We start from the raw sequence: 23,562 nt of genomic DNA, 5'->3' as shown, positions 1-23,562 counted from the left end.
TGCCGGGTGCATATTTTGATTTCAAACTGCAATTTATGCCTCAAAATTAAGTTCAACCTCTCTATTATAAAGCGCTGTGGTTTTATATTTACATTAGAACTTGCTGTAGAGTACTGTGTATGTTACGCTACTGTGTTTAATGTCTTGCCTCTCCTCTACAGCTACTGAGTGACACCCAAATTGATTTGAGTCAGTCCCAAATGCAGACAGTCGACAGATACCTGCATTAGTGAAAAAGTACAAAGTGTGATTGCCACAGACTCAGGTCAAATGACCATGCGGCTCCATCTTCCCCTAACTATCCATCCATCCATCCATTGTCCAACCCGCTCATCCTACTGGGTCGCGGGGCGTCCGGAGCCCATCCCGGAAGCAACGGGCACGAGGCAGGGAACAACCCTGGACGGGGGGCCAGCCCCTTCCCCTAATTAACTGCATCTAATTACATCATTAATAACCTCACACAGTGTTACCTGATGCTCTCAAAGGCACAAAGCATTAAACTTTATCAGTTGGCATATTACTGTAAAAATTCACAGTGAAAATACCACATATATAAATACTTGCAGTCTATGAACTTAAATCAATATGTAACAGCAATGAATTATCAGTCAAGATATTTCATATATTTCAGCCCCTACAAGAGTATTCTGGGTATATTGTTATCGACAGCTGAAACTTGAAGAGCTGCATTTATAAGTTGATGGCCTAGCAAGCTGTTTATTATATCTTGGGAGGTGCTTCTGGACAGACTGTGGAAGTACAGAACTGGGAATTGTGATTTCTTGGCCTATATACAGCAATTTTTAAAATGGTATTTCTTGTGTGGTCAGGCCGCTGTAGGTGCAAGCAGGAACAGCACTCTGCTTCCTTTGCTCAAAGCTCTGCTCACTGCGGCTTCATGAAGTGCTGTTTGAATGTGGGCCCAGCTCTGTCTGACATCCGACACTTACCACGTCCTCCCAGAATGCCTTGCAGCTGCACACACCTGAACTCAGTTCAGCCGCACACAAGTCACCAGGGACTTCACGACAAGCCGCAGTGATTTGGTAGTCTAATGTGGCGGGTTACAGGTGTGAATCTATGCTAGTGGACTAAAAGCAACTCAAAGTCGCGCTCAAATGTTTTAACCCAGCGGCATTGAAAAGCTAACATAGACCTTGTTGAGATGCTTTTAAAAGCTGGTGGCAATAGACAAGCATCTGTGCTTGTAGAGAAATGTCAGTGGTTGGAGTGTTGGAAATGGTGTCTATTATTATTAGTGTCAGTATACAGTACGCGGCCCTTCCTGTGACAGCAGGGTAACTGATTGCATTTCGGGGGGTGGGGGGAGGGGAGATACTCTAATGACTCAAAATAATAATAAAGACATATTAAATCCACAATGGTAAATATGTGAATATAAATAATGGCTATAATATGACATACTTAAACTGGTCATTTCTCTGAGAGATCATATCGATTCCTTCACTTTTTCCATTAAATATAAATAAGTTGTTGCTCATGCTTGACATAAATTTTTCAGTGCATCTCAAGCATTTCACCATTAGTTCTACTGGGAAAAACAGATGTTTCCTGAAACAAGAGAAATGCCGTATCCACTATCCCGGTCATTATAATCGCATTACTCTGCATGTACACTGCGTCGTACGCAAACAAATGAAGACGAAAGTCAATAAGAAAAAAGGTGGATTACGCATTAAAACCAAATGAATATGGCGACCCATTGTAGTTCCTTTTGTTTGTGTATATATGTATTTATCTATTTAATGGTTTTGGGGGGAAAGCGGTTGACAAAGAACAATGTTGTCCCTTAGAAGTGTCCTGCTAACTTTGGAGGCTTGTGAAGCGAGTGGAATGAGTAGGGCGGAACTGTGACTTTTCCATTCAAACTGGAGGGGTGTGCTGAATTGGGTTGATTTGCCTGTGAAAGGAGAGTTTCCATTATTCATGTCAGGGAGCTGTCACTTCGAATAGAGAAAGTGAAAACCTCCTTTTATCAACCTTTTCCAAGTGAAGCGGGACAGGCAATCAATAACTGGATTCAAAATGGTAGTGGGGGTTGGGGGGGGGGTTTGCAGGCAGAATAAAACGGGCAAAGTTAAAAATGGAGTATTTGTCAAATTATTGATGAGGAAATAACCAAAAAAGAAAAGGAATTTTGAAAAACGTTGATACTGAGAATTAAGTATCAGGATTTGAGATGTATATATATATATATATATATACATATATGTGTGTGTGTGTGTGTGTGTGTGTGCGTTTTGAAATTCGTAAATCCTCTATGCTCCGTGCTATTTCCTAACGAATGTAAATAAAGCACATTCAACTGAGTTTGTTGTTTTGGTGTTTGATGGTGTTTCTGTATTATTTTCTCAGTTCTTCGTAATTCTGATATAATGCAGAGCGCAGTGTAGTAGGTGAGCTAAATGTGGGAAATAATGCAAAAGATCAGGGCAATAGCAGTAGATTTTGACTTTTCCGTTTTTTTTCCTTTCTATTTTCCAAATGATTCGTCGTCGTTCTTTGTATGACTGATACTAATAATAAATGTGAAAAAGGCACCATTTGGTGCTGCAGTGAACTCAGACTGCAGCCTGTAGGGAATTTTGTTTAGCTTACACCTAATTCACAAGTTTAGCGGATGAAAGATCTGAACTCATTCTTGGCATGGGTTTGTAATTGTGCGTTACTTTTATTTGGAAAAATTATCCCTCATATTTACATTTACATTACTGAGCAAATACTTAATACTTTCGCCATAAATGAAGCGATACTACAACAGCAATTTTATTAGAAATAAGTCTTAATAACCATTTTTATTAACACCATGTTGCCGTCATCAACATCATCATTGTTATTGTGATGTCACTGTTGTTAGAAACACATGGGGTGTCAGGGCTGGTCAATCCTATGGGCTACATAGGCCAGTGAGGGGGTGTCACTGTGCCTCCAACGGCCAGCAGCGGCGGTGATGCTCACCCAGGGTGCCACATTAGCTAGGATGGGGGTGTAACGGTGCACAAAATTCATGGTTTGGTACAAACCTTGGTTTTGACGTCACGATTCCATGGAATTTCAGTATTGTATGAAAAACAGAGTCTGTTTTGAAATTATTATTAAAACTGCAAACACAAACACAGTCAGCAACCGTTGTAAACCAAAGGCGATGCATCTGTCAACGTGTATAAATAATAAAACACAAGAGATACTTACTTGCCCACTGTAAAAATAAATATTTTGAATAATTTTTTTAAAAATCAAAAATATTACATAAGAATCATAATGAACTATATCTATATATATATATATACAGACACACACACACACACACATACACATATATATCTATCACGTTTGCTTGTGTTTCCAGCAACATATCTAACTTTGCTGTAACAGAGGTGACAGTCTTGGTCTAATCAACTACTCTCTCTAGTGCTGGTGCAGCCTAAAGCCTAATTCACTGGGAATCCAAAAAGTTCCTAAACTCCAGATTATGACTTTAACTAGCATTAACCAAAATCAACATTTAGCATAATATTTTTTCCATGTTGAAGATCTACATGTGAATTTCGGTTTTGCCCATGTAAAGAAATGTATTGTTTGGTTTCATTGTGTGTAGCAAACCAAAAACGATGCACCCAACAATTGAGAATTGTTTTGGATCAAAAACTTAAGGCACAAGCTTGCATGATTTTAACGATCACATTTCTACTTTTAATAAACCTGGAGGGTTTTCAAGACGGATACAAGCTTACGTCAAATGTTTTTTATGTCTATGCTTTGTTTTCCTGCTGGATGAAGAAGATGAATCAGATCCTTCGGCTGCATCTAATCAAATTTCAAAATAATGCTTTAATTGATCAGTATTGTTCAGTTAGCTGAGCAGTTTTTGGCTGCCATTGTCCTGAGTGTGCAAATGCCACTATATATGAAGCTAACTGGAGTAGAGCAGATTTAAAAGTTTCAAGGTTTCATCTTGTACTTCCCACTGGGGAAAAACATATCAAATAAGCCACGGTCTGCAGGGTTACGGGTAAATGTTAAGATGAAGTGCATCCCAGCTGCACAGGGCCATACAGCCTCTACACAGAACAGCCTGATATGCTGCCAGACTGGTAGGACGGTCCTGTGTGGCTCTCCAGACTGAACGCATTGCGCTAGAAAAAAGTCACACCTTTTCATTCAAGCTACACAGCTCTGTTTTCTGAGGAAAACGCAGGGAAATTCTTTTTTTGTCAAAGGCAGAGGCAAGTGAAGCATTTTAAAAGTATATTTTCACTGCATTGTTTTGAAATCATTTACACTTTGGCAGCCACAAGTTACAAGAATAAGGTTTTTACGCAACACAATGCATCAGTTCTCGAAGTCTAAGAAAAGTGGGTAGAGTTGAGAGAACTGTGGGCAGGGTGGTCAGCGGCTTCTTGGGGTTTAATCTTTAAGGAGAGATTTGAGACCAGCCTCCTGGATTTCAGGTCTTTCTCCAACCACCCTGGTGCTGTGCCCCGACCACAAAATGTTGACCTAGCGCAAGGGATCCCAGGATGGAGATATTTTATTTCATCTTTTCATCCCAGGTAACTCTCCAGTCCTTCCTTCTCTAAGGAACATTGCCACTGTTCTTTGAGATTAATTCTCTCATTGCCAGTCACCTGGCTTGTGTCTATTAAGCCTAAGGGTGTTTTTATTTCAGGTGTATGTGAATTATAGAAAAGAATATAAGCATTATCTGAAACCTACTGTCCTTCAGTTCAGCTGCGGGGAACGTATTTGAAACATGCACTGTGTGGGAAAGGGGAAATGCTGAAATCCAGGGAGCGGGCTGGTGGTGTGAAAAGGTCTTAGTGCGGGTGAAATGTGAGAAAAGAGCTAAAGGAGATGAGGAAGAAGGATGACCATCAGTGTCTCTGACACCCACTGAGATGCCTCGTTGCCATAGAGTGGCTCCTGGAATGCGCTGCTACACAATTGGACAGGGCTCAGAGGTCAAGCCGTTTTGATAGGCACATTAAAGTCCCACCCACATCTGGTGAAGGGTGAAAAAGTGCTATCTGCAAGAATTAAACTCCCGAAGTGGCGATCATTAACCCCGGGCCCTGCGAGGCAAGATGACAACGGTGGTCTATTTGTCAGCCACCCACTGAGGGATCGTGGGAGATAATATTTTACCATTAAGCATCGCAAGCAGGCATTCACCAGTTATCTGTATTATAATAGCCGTGTGGAAAGCCACGTTTAGGGCCATGGGTTAGTGAATTTGGAGTTTTCCCAAGTGTGCTGACATACATATTTGTTCTGATCAGCACTTTCTGTTATTTGGTTCATATTTTCTATTAGAAGATGTTGTGTGGCTTTTGCTCAAAAACTGCTACACTTGTATCTCAACATTCAGTGGAAGATCAGCCTAGCTGCACTTTATGCCTAGTTGACTTGACAGCCATATGTTTATAATGCACTATTTGCCTCACTTGTTGCTTTGGACAAAAATGTTTGCTAAAAAGGTACGGTTGGCCCTCTGTATCCACGGGTTCCTTATCCATGGATTCAACTAACCGCAGATCCATGGTACTTGGAAAAAAAAAATCAGGAAGTTCCAAAAAACAATTTTCTGCATGCTGAGCATTATGGTAAATCCAGGCAAAATAACTGATGTTAATTACGCACTAAACCTCACATTTTATTCATTCACAAGTATGTTGTGTACACCCTTTATTTCTGTGAAAAAATGGCTACCTGTAGACTTTCTTCCTTGTCATTATTCCCTAAACAATACAGTATATTTACATAGGATTTACATTGTATCAGGTATTTATTATAAGTAATCTAGAGATGATTTATAGTATATGGGAGAATATGTGTCTGCTATATGCACATACTGTAGCATTTGAGTATCATGGATTTGAGTATCTGTGGATTTTGTCCTGAAACCAACGCCCCGTGGATACAGAGGGCTGACTGTAAATATAAATGATAATTTTTCTAAATAAACATAGTGGACGATTTGAAAAGCCAAACATCACATTACCGCCCTGACTCCTGTATGAAGTGTAACTCATAGCAGGGGTGAGAGTCACTAGGGCTGCCAATATCCTGGTGAGGTTTCACAAGACAAAGCAGGGGCACGGAAATCAAACGTGAACTGAACAGACTAGTTTTTTTTTTGTTTTTTTTTTTGGTGTCAAGACAGCACTTTTGTGTATTCTTTGGAGATCAGGAATTGTGGGAGGTACACCAAACGCATAGGGCTCTCGAGTGGCTCCACAGAAGTAATCCCATTCAGTAGAAGCTCATTACATGGCCAATTAAGTGCTGGGGGGTTTTACAGAGGACCTGTGTGGAGCCGCCTGCTTTCCCCGGAACCCCCCCCCCCCCCCCCCCCACACACACACACACACAGAGCCACCCCACCCCTTCTTGGTCCTTCACCTGGGCCTGTTCTGTGGACACCTGCCTCTCCTAATGATACACGGCTTCATTTCCATTTCTGGAGTCATATCAGAGACGAGGACACACAAAACAGAGCTTGTTCCCAGGCCAGGAGAGTCAGATAGAATGACACAGCTAAGTGCTCTCCCAGCTGCATGGCCTGAAAATGGGATTGGAGGTTGAAGTACAAGGCTGCATTTCCTTCTTATTAGAGACGGGTTCATGTTTGGATTGGCCATGAAGACAGCCATGTGCTCCCTCCAGGATAATGGGTCCTTCTTTTTGGCTGGGGTAAAAGGACTAACTGCCCCCCACGTTAAACCCCAGGCAGCCATGCAAGGAGTCCACATGTGTTATGTGATGACATTCATCCATGTGAATGTACAAAAGAAAAGCATTTTGCTAGGCAAGCTAACCGAGATTAGCCGCGTGTTTGCTAAGCTTCTATGCCAAGAGTGATACACAGAGGATGGCTTTCTGAATCCTACCAAAATACAATATTGCTTGCAGAACTATATTGGATGGTCATGTCAGTGATATAGATATTGTTTGTCATCCACCTATCCATCTTTCAACTGCTTAGACTAGACAGGGTTTTGGGGATGTGGTATTTATGGATTTTGAAATGAACTTTTTATTGAACTCGTGTCATCTTCTGTAGCTACATTTCCAGTACAAAGGGGTGGTGAGCCTGGAACCAGTAAAACAAAGAGTATGAGACTGGTGATACTGAGCAGGATGCTATTCCATTGCAGGGCAATGGAATAGCATCCATTCCAGGAGCAACAGTTAGCCTAACGACATGTCTTTGGACAGCAGAAACAAACCAGAGCACTTGGTGAACCACAGAGAGAACATGCAGACTCCACAGAGAGAACATGCAGTCTCCACAGAGAGAACATGCAGTCTCCACAGAGAGAACATGCAGACTCCACAGAGAGAACATGCAGTCTCCACAGAGAGAACATGCAGACTCCACAGAGAGAACATGCAGACTCCACAGAGAGCCATGATTCGAACCCCCAACCCTGGAGGTATGAGGTAAGAGTGCTACATCAGCATCTTTCATTGTTCAATTAACTTCAGTTAGTGTTCTCAGTATTGTCAACATTCTAACGAATATCTGTAAAAAAGAGAATTAAATTAAAAAATGAAGAGAACCAACACAGACAGAAATCACATTATGTAGCATGAAAAGTCTGTGTGAAATATGCCAGAAGAAAACAAGACATGGAACAGCTGTTGTAGGATAAAAATAACTGCATGATATGGACATTTCTTTCACACTTACCATTAACAAAAGCAGCAGCTTTCAGTAGGATAAACAAAGACAGTTATAGAGGTTTTAGGGGCTCCTGCAGTATAGTAAGATAGTAATTAGTATTGTTGCGAGTATTCAGTGCTCCTTTTTCTCTCTCCATCTGTATCTGTGACCTCCATTCTTGTTCTCTCTCTGCTCTGTGTGTCTTTCAGCACCTTTGTCTCAGCTCAGCTTGTTAACATGTTCTACTTCATTGACTCTCCCAGTGCCTCAGCGGAAGGGACCTGGCTGCTCCATGTTCCCCAGGAAGAGGAAGCAAAAACAAGCGGCATCCCTGTCTGGTCAAGACACCTCGCTTCACACGGGGAGCCTCCCAGGAAGTGTGCTAGTTAGTAAACATCTCATCAATATGTATCTCTGGATGTTTCGCAGCTGACTGAGAGTAAAGCAGATGTCTTTGAGAATTAAGCTTTGTTGATATTTCCAGGAGCAAGATATTTCTACTCTAATGTCTTAAAGCTGTGTACGGCAAATTGTTGGAAGACTGATCCCATCCATCCAGGGCCAAATGTAGGGGCTAGGCTAAAGTAACTTTTGAGGCCCTACCTACAGCATAAAATGCTGCTGTAACAACCAGAAGAAGAACCAGAATTTTGGGGATTGCCTACAACTCCGGGCCCTGGGCTGCAGCCCTGGTTAGCCTGTGCAGAAGTCCAGCTATGTACTCATCAGTTTCTACGATTTAACATTGACGTAGAAAGTGGGCAGACTTGGTGAGGGGGCAGGGTGTGGACTCCTGTTATTATTTTTCAGTTTGTAGAGCCAAAACGATGTCTTGGGCTATCTCTCAATTCAGGGGTTGCTTCCTTTTAAGGCTGCAGTCGAAGATCGAATGGGTCACTGCGAAGGGACAAGGCCGTCTCATTCCAAAGGCTCCTTGAAATGCGGTCGAGATGCTTCCTTCTTTTGCCAGCTTGTGAAGGATCTGCCCATTGAATCCTTCACAGCCCAACCTGTCCCAATATTCTTTGCACAGACCTCAGAAGGATGCAGCCCACAAAGGCTATATAGACTGATTCCTTTGAAGGATGCAGCCCCTGAAGTCAGACACAGCCTCGGAGGTCCGTTCTGGGTGCCGGACATGTATCCCAAGGGTACGAATAAACTCCCTATTCCATCTTCCAGTTCCCGTCTCATGTGGTCTCCCCAAGCAACCCCAACTTTTACACTGACTAAGATATGCAGATTGTTATTGAAATCAGGGTATTCAAATGCATATGGTACCCAAGGTGGAAAGTTGAGGTTCAGAAAGTATGAATGCAGACCAAAATTTTGAGTACTCTGGGAATGTGACTTTTTATGCTCAGCTGGTTGGTTGAACCAAAATCTTGGTCTGGATTTTTACTTTCTGGATCTGAACTTTCTACCACTGTGTGGTACATATACCTGTGTATGTAGCAGAAGAGGCGTTTTACTGTGTCAGACACTATTCAGCATAGTTTCCTGAGCCCTTCTCCACTCACCTGTAACAGAGCACTTCCATCGGCCTTATCAGCTCACAGGAAATACCTTCCACAGGTAAACATGACCCTTCGACCCCCTGACCTATCAACTAGGCTCTGATGCAGGCAAACATATGAAGTGTTTGTCTTTCTCCACTGCTGGAACTCAAATGCATTCTACATATCATCAAGCGTAACACCACATCCTGCACACTGACTATATGTCTTTCGTTTGTTTTTGGTTATAAGTCCTGTTGAAGGAATAGCTGTAATGTGTAATTAGTCAATTTCGTCTACAAGTAAGATGTTTATCTAAACCACAGAATCAGAATCGGCAAAACAAGGCAGTGGTCCTTTCCTTGGTTTAAAGGGATATGTGCTTTTGTGCTAACCAACCACTTAATTAGTTTGACTAATTACGGAATTATTGGAAAAATCCAAACTAAGTGTCACACATAGATAAAACTAACAAGTAAAATGTAAAGTATATTTGTTTAGTAGAATACACCCCTTAACGAATTATTTCTATACTTTCAGCTTAATGAGAATAGAAATTCAGTTACACAAATGTTTATAGGCCATGCAAACAATTGACCATGTGATAGTGTATCTTGGCTCACTTGGGGAGTTAATATGCATTGTAGATTTTCAGTTCAGGTACCGAAACCAAAAACAATAGAGTTCACTGATTGTTTTCATTTTTACTTGAGGGGGCTCAAGTAAATTAGTTACTTAGTTACTACTCAAGTACATATCATGAACAAATATAGTAACTGCATGAAATGCATGAACTGATATGATAATTAATGATGAATGAACATGGGATCAGTATGAACTAACACTTAGTTATTGGTTAATTAATAAATTAAATAAGGCTGTACTACTACATTATTTGAGCCCCCTCAAGTAAAGTGTGACTTCATCAATTATATAAGTCAGTTAATGCCTCCCCCCCATAGTGACACCTGAAACCTCCCCAAAAGTCTTCAAATTGACTGACCTCTAGTTGAATCCTGTCCTGAAATTTATTCAGTTTCATCCACAGGCAAATCTGCATAAGCACTGAGGCCAGTGTCTCATTCCCGCTGCCCCCCTTACCTCTGGGATAGGGGCTGCGGCATTGGGTTGCACTGCACCTTGGGGTCAGAAGTACCCCCTCCTCCCACCCCTGATCTGTCTGAAAGATCACCCCCCTCCCCAACCACTTCACCCTGACCTCCTTCCCCCAATGTTACCCGAGCTCAAGAAAAAGTGGCTTGATATATTTGATGGATTTAGTCTCCCAGAGCGGCGTGGAGGGGGGGGCAATGGCCCCACCCTCTGACAGCGCGATCCACCACCCTCTCTGGGGCCACAGATCCGAGGTTAGATAACCTGAGTGGCACGAAACTCTGCCTGAGGGGGTGGTGAGTTAGGGACAGCTCTTCTGTCCTGTCTGAGAAACACAAGACAGAACATCCTGGTGCGCACCTGCATGGTTCACTGCTCTGAAAAAAGCCCCCATCACCAGCAATCCGGGACTGAACTATTGTCTCCCCATGAACTCCTATGTCACACAACCGGTTGTCACACATACCCACCGTATGATCAGATGCTCCAACTTCACTCATTTTGTTAACTTTGGACTTAGTCCTGAAATGCATTTTGGGGGTTATGAGACGGACACATTGATTCTCATGCCTCTTCTTTTATAAAAACAGCAAGTGGCTAATAACAGACAGGGCTCTCGATCAGCATGTGACCATTCTGTTTGGGGGCTCCTTGTGTCCTAATTAAAAGGGTCGCTTCACGGCTCTACAGTCGAACAAGAGGTTTCCATTGTTACGGGCAAACAGAACCTCCCCGTTTTCTCCTGTCCCCACTATTAGTCGGAGCTTAGCAGATAGGCTGGCCTGAAGATAAGCAGAACAATGGCCTGGGTGAAGATCTGGATAAGCGTGGTGTGCTATCTCCTTCCCCTCATCTACCTCGGGCATCAGCATGGAGGATGTTGTTAGACCAAGCCAAACACTCAAACATTCAACCATGTCAATCATCTGTACCTTCATCCAGACTCTTTACCTTCCTGAAAAGGACAGAACATCTATCCTTTTTCCACACGGAATCAATGAAGTGATTGCACATCAGTAATGTTTTCTGATAGATGTGACCTCTGTGAACTCATAACCCCTTACAGCTAACAATTCTTTTAACAGATAATGTCATATAAGTATGTATCTCTACGAAGCTTTATATCATAGGGTTTCCGTATTTCAAATGACCCAATCAATTTAAATGTAATTAACTTTAAATGATAATCGTGGGCCACTTGAACAATTATCTTTCAAAAAAATCATGGACGTGACTGATTGAAATAGGAATTCACCAGCACAGCAGTAATTTATTAACACGGTAGTTGTTGTGTTAGTAATTGAGCATATTTGCAGGTGCGTGAGCCAAGGTGGCCTTTATTTAGCAGCTGATGGGAGACACGAGCCTCGATGCCAGAGGGATGGCTCAGTGAAGGCAGACGCATATCAGAGCCACTTGACAACAATATTGTGTTCTGAAAAGCTGCAGCTGTAATAAGGTCTTTGTTGAGGACCTTTCAGGGAAACCACATCATCTCTCATCTTCCTGGCCAATTTGCTGGTCGACATGGCAACTGCACTTGGTTGCAGGAAGGAAGCAAGACTAGAATCTCAATTTTTGAAAGGGGTGCAAAACTTTACAGAAGTAGCTCTGGCACTTTGCCCCCCCCCCCCTTGTTTTTATTAATTAATTTATTTATTTATGCATTTATTTATTTTATTCTTGTTGCCCTCACCATAACAATAATATTTAATCCATTCCAAAGTCGCTTCAAGAGGTTCTAATAATAAAACCCTTCAGTTCAATCTGTTGGGCAGGATTCAAATTTCTGATGAATGTTCCTAATGTGTCAATACAGGTACTTGGGGATTTAATTAGTAAATTAATTTAACCGATTATCATTAGTTTAAATTTATTATTAATTAAAAAAAAAACAAATATTCTGATTTCAAATATCCATTTCTGGAATACCAACAGTGAGCAGAAATTCATTTATTATTGTGTCTTATGAAGCATTCGTTTATTAATTTAATTAGCACATTGGTTATTGGTTTTTATCACACTGATTAGCCTGTCAGCATGTGCTGAGATAAAGTTGTGTAATCTCTGTAACAGCAGGTTTCGTGCTCTTAGAACGGGCAGCATTAGCCTCAGAGCCGGATTCCCATCATGGTGTCCACTATGCGGTGGCGGACGTGGAATGGTCCAGCGAGGTCGGGGGTGTCTTCGGGTCAGCACCGGGCGGTCAGCAGCTGCTTCACGGCCTCTGTCTCTCCATTCCCAGGCTCTGGGGATTGACAGGCCAAGAATAAAAGGAGGCACCCCTTGTTGAGCTGTGTGCTGCCCATTGTTCCTTGGGCTCAGGGCTACTGCTGCTGTTTGCTCTCTCCCATAATGCATTATTCAACGAAACAGGGGGCTGAAAGAAAAGGGGGCCCCTCTCTGGGATTCTCCTGCCCTTGTTTTGTTTTGCTAATTTTCAATTAAAATAAACCATTGCCCTTGAGGAGACTGGCGGGGCAACACAGAGTCCTACCAGTCAGAATTCACAATCTGAGGAAAATCCAGTCAGGAAAGATTAGACTGATCGCATAAGGGTGAATGAAGCACTCATTAGCATATATCGTCTCAAGCGTGTTTTTAAATGTGTCACGCACACACAAAGTGCGCTTGTTATGAATGATAATGGATTGGTGTCGCTCTTACATCGATGTACCGAAAAAGTATGGGGTGTCAAAACACTTTTAAGAATCTGATATTTATCACTTGTGAATTGTATGCATGTGGGAATATGTTTCAAGCAGGAGGCTGAGACACACACGAGTCATTAAACGTAAAGAAAGATGAAAAATAAATTCCCAAAAACGTTCTTATCTGAATTCTGAATTCATAGGACATTTATTCTGTGACTTTAGGATTTCAAGAAAAATTGGTGAGCCGCTGGAGTCTGGGGATAGACACAGTGACGGGGGAGATAGAGGGGGGTAGAAGATTCACCACACATCTGTTGCACCGGCAGAACCCAGATTTTCACTTCCCCTAACCCCCGCAAACCCTCCGAGTGGCCAGCCGTGCACTTCTCCCTCTCCTGCCCACCCCCCTTCATGAAAGCTGAAGCCTTGGCCATTATCCTCACTCGGCCTTTCTGACTTGCTCCACCCATCAAATCCCCTTCAGGCATCACTGGAAGAACTCCATAGACACTTAATGTTCCAGGTTATTACTATTATGATTATTATTATTATTATTAGGAACTTGCAGTATCAGATCTTAAAAAGCTCCTGCAGTTTCTGCTAGGAGCAAAGCATCTTTGATGTTTATTTCATCATCCTCATCATCATCTTCATCCTCATCATCATGCCCGGCCTCTGCACTTCCTTCAGCAAGGCCCTTAACCCCCAGCTCCCTGGGTGCTGCTATGGCTGCCTTTTGTGGCCAGCTTGCTCTCACCTACAGAGAGTGAGATGGAGGAGGTATAAAGAGAATTTCCCCATGGGAATCAATGAAGTATCTGTTATTATTATTATTATTAATATTACTAAGTTATAGTAGCAGTAGTATTTCCTTGCTTATCTGACACTTTTCCTCTTCAGTATTTGAGCTGCTACTTGCTGTGCGTCTCTGCGCTTCTCTGGCTGAGCTGTCGTCTGGTCAGGCCTCTCTGTCCTCCAGCTTGAGACAGTAGCAGTACTGACTCTCTGACCCAGGTCACTCAGTTTGGAGCCCATCACCCTCGCGGTGGCGCTTGCTCTGAGCCGGACGGCTCTCGTCAGTTTGACCAGGGTCCCCCCATCTCTCACCCGCCGCGACCTGTGGTGTGCAGGAGATCGTGTCATAGCAAGACAGCCGTTGGCCTCATAATGTCCCTTACAGACGATGAGCTCCAGCCTGTGTGTACGACTTGGGCAGAGACCTCTGTGGCAGAGTCAACGTGCCACATACCATGGTCTGCTGGACTGAAAATATTTAGCTGCTTATATAATTCTAAACTTGATGCAATTAAACACATAAAATACATAATTATATCACCTTCAAAATTATATGCATTTGACTGAAAGTTTAAATTCATGTGGGAGGAGATGGTAGTGGCTTGGGGCAGCTTAAAAAAGCTTTGATTGATGGCAGAATCAAATCAAGGGCCTGGAAAGAAGATCTTAAGGAGGTTTTGCCATTTTTTAATCTGCAGTTATTTGTAAGAGCATCTTAAAAACCAATTACCGGGGCTGAAATAGATTCTCATTCTTTCTAAGAGAGGCTGGTTTATAGAGGGGGGGGGGGTGGGGCTGGCAAGCAGAAGTGGTGAGAGAAAATGAGGAAGCCTTCGAAAAGAGTGTGCAGTGCCACAATAAAGACATAATAATCTCCCCTCAACTTTCCATTTCTAACTTCCCTTTTTTAATTTGCTATTTCTGAAGTGGTACCTAATTTACCCCGGTCCTCTCTCCTCAATGTGCCATTGTTACGTTGCCCGAGATTCAGTCCCTCCTCTCTTAGCTCAGCTCAGCGTGAAATTGGTTTAATGAAGCTGAAAGGTATGAAGCTTCCCCAGTGCTGTGTATTCCTGTGGCACCGCCTCACCCGCCCGCCTCCCTTCACCATGTCTTCAAATCTTGCTGCTAATTCGTAGCTCACCATACAATAAATTTTTATCTTGCGTATTATAACCGGAGATATTGCATTTCCTTTTCATAAACTCGAAGTTGGTCAATGGGACGGCCGTTAGCAATTACATCACTGCTGTCCAATGAGCAGCGCACTTTTTAAATGACATTAACATGCACATGACGTATATGCTCATACAGAGGGTCAACTTAGTTGTTGGTGACAATTCTAAAGGGAGCTAAGGAACCAGAAGAATTGACTGTGCTCTGTGAGAGCTGTTCTAGTGTTACACGGCCTCTTGGGTGTGGCATTAATGGGTAAAGGGAAAGGAAGTGTTTTTGGGTTTGTTGTGGGAGCTCTTTGCCATGATACAATACCCAAAGTGATATCATTTACTAGCACTCTGCCCTCTTCACAATTGAATGGCAAAGCATCTGTAACAAAATACCCTCATCCTCTCAAAGCAGGTTTGGTTCACAGTTTATAGAGAGTGGTAAAAAAATAATCATAATAAAGTGTGGTACAGAATGGAGACGGAAAAGCCACACAAAACCGCCCGGGATTGCTGTCGCGTTGTCGTGCCCCGTGCCAGCGAGCAGAGCTCAGGCCTTAATGGTGAGAAGGTTTCAATGTGAAAGGGTGAGAGCTGGTTTAGACCATAAGCAGGCTGAGGGAGTGCTCACCACAAGGAATGAATGTGTGGGACCCTTTTGCAGAGCTGATATTATTATGTGTGAGATGTTCCACTCAGTCAGGTCTATTCAAACGTCAGGTGCTCAACTCTGTCCAAACTGACAGAGATGCCTCTGACACTGAATTCTGTCATGCTTCTTCACAGGTGTGCCAGAACAAAGCGACAAAAATGTCTGCTGAATTTATGGAAAAGACACAACTCCCCCCTTCACTTTCTTACCATATGATTTTAAAGTACTTTTGAGTCTAAACAAACAAAAAAAAAACTAGTGATAAGTGAATAGTGAATGAGTTGCCTCTTCGATAAATGTGAAAAATCTTACATATTACATTAAACAACACAAGCATACATGGAGCACAAAGATAATCCAGGGGTTGTTTTAATATAGGTTGACAATGAATGACACAAAAATCTTCCAAATTTATTTATTACTGGGATAGGTTTAAATTTAAATACATTGCCTACAAACAGACATTTTAAGATTTAACAGACATTTTTAAAGAATTATTCGCAAGTAGGTAATACATGCTTTATCATTCATTTACTGAATTCTATCAGATTGTGCTGTTTGTTCGTTTGTTTGGCAGAACAGTGAATCTAAAGATATTAATGAGAGAATGTCACTGTCTAACCTGTGTGATCTGTAATCTAATTGTACCTAAAGCATTACACTAAATTCAACTGCTACACTCCTCTAGGACAATGCTAAGCTGTCCAGCATGAAGCCGAACAGAATCAGGGAAATGTTCAGATAACCCTATGCAATACAGAAAAAGAAAAATCCACCAGGGGGAGATAGAGAGAACCTCTAACCGGATATGGCAGTCGTTCTGTTTCTGCGGCTATAAATGATAAGCCATGAACGTCCATGTAGAAGTATTTCACCCAAAATAAAAAGAGGTTCGACAGACAAGTAGACCAACCTGAAAAAAAATATGTGCAGGAAGTACAGACACTGTGTTTTACAGTTAATAATAATGCTGCTAACACAAACTCCACAAACACTCTAATAAACAAAAAACAAGTCATGTCCACAATCACACATTCTTTATGCCATTTTCGGGCAGATCCTCCAGGACTACCTGTGTGTAATAGTCATTTGTACTGACATACAGCCAGACTTGCATTACAATTGTCCCACCTGGATCAGTATCTTACTGTGAAAACACTTGACACTTTCTGTATGTATGTTGCACCAAGGTCCTGGAGAAATGTTTCATGTCACTGTATTCCTGTATATGGATGGTATCACAATAAAGTCCACTTGATTTGTCCATTAACCTACAACATCCTTCCCAGTGGGACACATACATACAGTGTGTACAGCGTGTGTGTGTCTGTGTGTGTTATATTTCATTGTGGGGACCAAATTTTGACATTGTGGGGACCATTTTTCGGTTCCCCACAAACATCTGTGAATGCAATCAAACAACTAAAAATGCCTAAAGTCTTGTATTTTGTTTGGTTACTTATGGTTAAGGTTAGGGCTAGGTAGGGGTTAAGGTTGTCATGTAGGGATTAGGGTTTTCCCCATAGAAATGAATGTCACGCACGCCGACCGGAGAAACAGGAGCAGGGAGGCGAGGAAGCAGGGAACGAGGGATTTATTGTAAGAACACGTAAGGCAAGCCACAAGACTGACGTGAAACTTCAATGACCGGACTGGGGAAAACATACCTAACGCAGACTTAAATACAGGTGGACGAACAGGTGGGGATCCACACGGGGATAATGAGGGGGCGTGGCACACAGACGATTGGGGCAGGACAGGAGAGTCCCCACAAAGATATAATTACAAATCTGTGTGTGTTTGTGTGTGTGCGTGTGTGTATGTATATATACACATATACATACATAAAGTGATTAATTGACATTTACTTTGAACCGTTATACTATGATATTTGTTAAAGTGTATAAGCTTCGCCATTTCAAAAGCTCTCCACCCTAGTTGCAGTAACCATCCAATATGTTGTAGTAACTATCCAACACACCGACATATTTGTTAAGGTGACCACTATAAAGTTGACTGAATTAATCAATTAAATGTGCTGGTGGTGAAATTGAATGAATACATGGAATGGTCAGGCTGCCCCTGAGTACAGGATAGGGAACTGATGCAGTGTTCTTCTAGCCATCCAAGAAGATATCAGTGACTTTTTGAGGACAGAAGAAATTCTTGTTTTATATTGTTTTGCTCTCATTACCATGTCAAAGTGTTTTTCTCTAAACATAAAGACTATAATACTATATTCACTTGCTACCCAGATAAATGGCTGTAAACATTTACTTTGACTTATAACACATATAAGTCTTATATACAAAAGCTTGAGCAGATGTGTGTGAAACCAAAACAGTAGTCCCTGATATGGGGAATATACATGGTTTTATCACTGGTCTGCCATTGCTGCTGCAGAAGCTTTGGTATGTCAGGTGATAACTCAAAAACTATTTTATGGATCTTTTTCAGATGTTGCACAGGCATTCTATGGTTGAGGATCTAAAACTCAGTAAATTTTGAGAGCGATTGCCTCAAAATTAAAGCAGCACCTCCTAGTGATCTTAAAAAGGGGCAGTTTTGACATATGATCTCATTAAATTGATAACTCAACAAGTTTTGTTGGATTTTTTTTAGACTTTACAGAGGCATTGAATGGGTGCAGCGATAGCAGACCATATTTGACCTTGTGAACGTGATGTCAAAAAAGTATTTGATGCATCTTATTACTGCTTCACAAAAACTTTATATGGATTAAGATCTACAACTGACTTCATTTTCAGACAAATTGCCCCCAAAATGAAGCAGCAGCGCTGTGTGAAGGAAATGGCAGCTATAGGATACACTTGGTCTTGTGAACACAATAACTCTAAAAGTCTTTAATGGACCTTTTTCAAACTTCACAGGCTCATTGTAGAAGTAACTAATTGGAAGTGATCAAATTGTAACACAATCTATTTGTTATTATTTACTCTATTTACCATATTTGATCTTTGATAGATGTTATTAATACTTCACAAAAACATTACATGCATTATATACACTTAAAATTGTACATTTGGTCAGATTCAAAATCGTCTCAAACTTGTAACTGCAATGACAAAGGGCAGCAAAATTGGAACTGGAAGAGAGAGGTCAGCCGAAGCAAAAACTGAGCCTGAAGCCTGAAACCTTTTTGGTGGATCTTTTTTCAAACTTCCCAGGAACATTGTACAGGTCAATAATTCTAAAACAGTGGACCACAAGATTTTCTGAATATTCTACAATAAAGCTGATTTTTGGTCACTGGCCTCCCCAGTGTACAAATTTTATTTATAGCAGTCTGGTAGTCAGGCAGCAAAATGTGTCATGGGGAGCCCAGACAAATTCACTCTAGGTGAATTTAATTGTGCCATTTTTTCCAAGAGGTAGGGACAGTATGTAAGGTTGGATTGTAGTAATATTTTCTTTACACTATGGTATTTTCATTTGGCAAAATATATCTGACGAAGTGCTCCGGGTTTGCCAAATAAGAGGATTACTGTGCACTTGGACTCCAAGCTTCACTCTCAGCTGTGTGTGTGTGTGTGTGTGTGTGTGTGAGAGAGAGAGAGAGTATATCTGAAAAGGAGAGTGATTAACCACAGCAAGATAAATCCACTTGATCACCAATATTCCTTATTGGTTTGTGGAAAAGGAATTTGTACACTCTATACAGGGAAAGAGCCAAGAGTTAAGAGTACTTTGATTTGTAAATACTGTTCTAGATGACTATGGTATTATTATTAGTATTCTTATTATGACCATTATTGCCAAAAGTTTTGGAACACTTGGCCTTTACACACACATGAACTTTAATGACATCCCATTCTTAATACATAGGCTTTAATATGGAGTTGGTCCCCCCTTTGCAGCTATAACAGCTTCAACTGTTCTGGGAAGACAACAAGGTTTCCACAAGGTTTAGGAGTGTGTTTATGGGAATTTTTGACAATTCTTCCAGGAGAGCATTTGTGAGGTCAGGCACTGATGTTGGAAGAGAAGACCTAGCTCACAGTCTCTGCTCTAATTCATCCCAAAAGTGTTCTATCAGGTTGAGGTCAGGGCTCTGTGCAGACCAGTCAAGTTCCTCCACACCAGACTCGCTCATGCATGTCCTTATGGACCTTGCTTTGTGCACTGGTGCACTGTCATGTTGGAACAGGAAGGGGCCATCCCCAAACTGTTCCCACAAAGTTGAGAGCATGAAATTGTCCAAAATGGCTTTGTATGCTGCAGCATTAAGAGTTCATCTCACTGGAACTAAGGGGCCAAGCCCAACCCCTGAAAAACAGCCCCACACCATAATCCCCCCTCCACCAAACTTTACACTTGGCACATTGCAGTCAGGCAAGTACCGTTTTTCTGGCAACTGCCAAACCCAGACTCATCCATTGGATTGCCAGATAGAGAAGCGTGATTTGTCACTCCTGAGAACATGTCTCCACTGCTCTAGAGTCCAGTGGCAGTGTGCTTTACACCACTGCATCCAACGCTTTGCACTGCACTTGGTGATGTAAGGCTTGGATGCAGCTACTCGGCCATGGAAACCCATTCCATGAAGTTCTCTATGCGCTGTTCTTGAGCTAATCTGAAGGCCACACAAAGTTTGGATGTCCTTGGCTATTGACTCTGTAAACAGTTGGCGACACTGTGTGCCTCAGCAAGCGTTGTCTTACCACTTCATGGCTGAGTTGCTGTTGTTCCCAATTGCTTCCACTTTGTTGTAATATTACTAACAGTTGATCATGGAATATTTAGTAGCGAGCAAATTTCACGAATTAACTTATTGCAAAAGTGGCATCCTATCACGGTACCATGCTTGAATGCACTGAGCTCCTGAGAGTGACCCATTCCTTCGCAAACGTTTGTAGAAGCAGTCTGCATGCCTAGGTGTTTGATTTTACACACATATGGCTATGGAAGTGATTGGAACACCTGAATTCAATGATTTGGAGGGGTGTCCCAATACTTTTGGCAATATCGTGTAGCTTATGCTGTGTACATACTGTAAATATGAATGTTCATTTTTTTTATTGTACAGAAGGAACATTTCAGTTCAGTCATGGAATTAAGTTTTTTGGGAAATGTAATAATTAGAGTTCCACCTGTGTCATATATACTGCCTACAGAAAAATAAAATGCTGTGTCCGGTTTGATCCAATATGGGACGAGATTTGTAATTTTCTGGCCACACAATTTACCCCCTACCCAATTAATGTTATCATCATGGACCCGGGCAGGAGGGGGGTGACCCTCCTTATTTCCTAAAATCAAAAGTGGCAACTCAAATGAGGACTGATAGTTTGATCAATGAAGGCATGCATCTCCAGTTAGCCAAACACAATGGCGTGGCCAGGAAAAGCAGGAGATTCTGAAAAGGCTGATTGATGCTATTTAATTCTTGGGTCGACAAGAGCTGGCATTTAGGGGACACCATGGGAGTGAGAACCCTGACAGCAAAGGGAACTATAGATGGGCTCTCCTGTCTTTAGATGACTTTGTAATGTAATGTAAAGAGCAAACAGTAAAATTGTGTAGCCTGCTGATTAAAATAAAAGGCAAATGTAACGCTTTACTTGACGGGGCGCAAACAATATAGTACTATACTATTAATTATGTATTAATTAACCACAAACTAAATGTTAATTCACCATTAATGAATTGTGACCCAGGCTTTATCAAAAGCAGTTACTATATTTCCTACTATATCTGTTAATTCTGTAAATTACTGAAGGAATTACGGAAAGTCATGAATAAGAAGTGAAATACTGATCTCCTGTTTGTTCATCATTAATGAATCGTGATGCATCTTTTATCTCAAGTAGTAACTATATTTGTTCATGATTTGTCTGATAAAATATTGCACTTCAGTAGTAACTGAGTTATTACTAAGTATTTGTGCCCTGTCAAGTAAAGTGTTACCAAGGCAAATTAGTCAAAAACATTACCTGATACATAAACATGTCAACGGTAAATAAATGACCACAATGCATAGTTTTTGTCCATTAAAATAAGTTCAGGGGAATAAATTTGGAAAATACATATTATAAAGATACGAGCTCAGAGATTTTTGCTATTATTGGTTTCTTACCATGTGCAGTATTCAACCAGTATTGCAGTATTATGCTTCAAAGACTTGCCATTGCATTACAGCTGATCGGGGAATCCTTTGTCTTCAGGAACAGATGATGTAAGACACACCTCACAATTGTGCAAGAACTACGTGGTGAAGAAGGAACGTGAAGGACTGGCCTGCCCAGTCTCTGCTTCTCTGTCTCACAGAACTTGTTGAGATGAAATGGACAGAAGATGGAAAGCAAAAATATAGCTGTAGTACAGTGCAGTACAAAACTGGGCCTGGAGCCTGGAGCCTAATGTAGGTACAGGTTAGGATTCTGCTCTTTGAAAAAAATTTGTACCATTAGGACAAACTATTTTTTTCCCCGTTAAGACAAACATTTTGCTAATTTACATGCTAATATCTACATGCAATGTAAGTGTAAGGAATTATTATTATTATTATTATTACTATTATTATTATTATTATTATTATTATTATTACAAGGTTAATCATGTTACACCTCAGATGTGATTTTCTGTCACTTTCAGACATACTAGAGAACAATGAGTGAGAGAGAGGAAAAAAACACTGAAACATGGTGTGTGTGTGTCTGTGTGTGATTAAGTATATATTACATTGTGGGGACATTATTTAGCAATCCCATTTTTTATAAAAAATCTGTCACTGCAAACAAAAAACTAAAAATGCCAAGTGTTCGACTTTGTTTGGTTACTTATTTTTAAGGTTAGGGCTGGGTAGGGGTTAAGGTCGTCATAGTTGGGATTAGGGATAATGGAGAGTTCCCACAAATAATGTGTGTATGTGCATGCGTGTGTGTGTGTGTGTGTGTGTGTGTGTGTGAGCGGGTTTACCTATCCTTATGGGGACATAATGTCCCCATAACGTGATAAATATCCGTTTTTTTTCCCTTATGGGGACCGGTTTCCTGGTCCCCATAAGGGAAAACTCTATTTTATAAAAATCAGTGACTGCTATGAAAAAACTAAAAATGCAAAAACTCTTGTATTTTGTTAGGTTACTTATGGTTATGGTTAGGGCAGGGTGGGGATTAAGGTTGTCATAGTTAGCATTAGCATTTTTCCCATTGAAATGAATGAGCGGTCCCCATAAGGATATGTTTACCCTACATGTGCGTGCGTGTGTGTGTGCATTTATGTGTGTGTGTGTTTGTGCGTGTGTGTGTGCGTTTGTGCGTTTGTGTGTGTTTGTGCATGTGTGTGTGCGTTTGTGCGTGTGTGTGTGTGAGTGCGTGTGTGTGTGAGTGCGTGCGTGTGTGTGTGTGTGTGTGTGCGTGTGTGTGTGTGTGTGTGTGCGTGTGTCTGTGACAACAGAAATGGTACAACAGTCAGGCCTCAACCTGTAGTAGATTAACGGAAATGGTCGACCCTCTTCAAAACCCTTTTACGGGATAAGAAGAGAGACAAAGAGAGAGACAGAGAGTTAAGTGCATTGGTTTCCTCCCAGTGATAACTTACCTCGACCGATGGGTCATGCAGATAGTGCAGTCAAAAGACCTAATCAGTAAAAATAAAACCAACCCACACCACTTCTTCAGTTCTTTTTGGTGACTTCACCAGAAAGAGGCCACTTGTCTCTACCAGACACTAATACCCTGAAGACCTGTAATGGACAGCCATGACAGCGCCCTCTTCAGAATAACAAAAAGACACAAAAACGGAAGACCTCCAAAATAAGGAAACTTCCGCAAAACAGAGAGCCAAACATGGTAGATGCCTGCATCTTTCCAGAAAGAATACGGACGCTATGGGTAGGATAGAGGGGGTGCTGCTCCACCCCGGATGCCCCACCCCATATCTTTAGCTGCAAGCCAGGGCCTTGAGCTTGGTTGTTTTGCACCCTTTCCTTCCTGTTCCCCACCTACCCACATCCCACCATCCTCCCCCCAGC

Source organism: Paramormyrops kingsleyae, chromosome 24 (assembly GCF_048594095.1).
Source record: "Paramormyrops kingsleyae isolate MSU_618 chromosome 24, PKINGS_0.4, whole genome shotgun sequence".
NCBI classification, from domain to species: Eukaryota; Metazoa; Chordata; class Actinopteri; order Osteoglossiformes; family Mormyridae; genus Paramormyrops; species Paramormyrops kingsleyae.
This window is presented reverse-complemented; position numbering follows the sequence as displayed.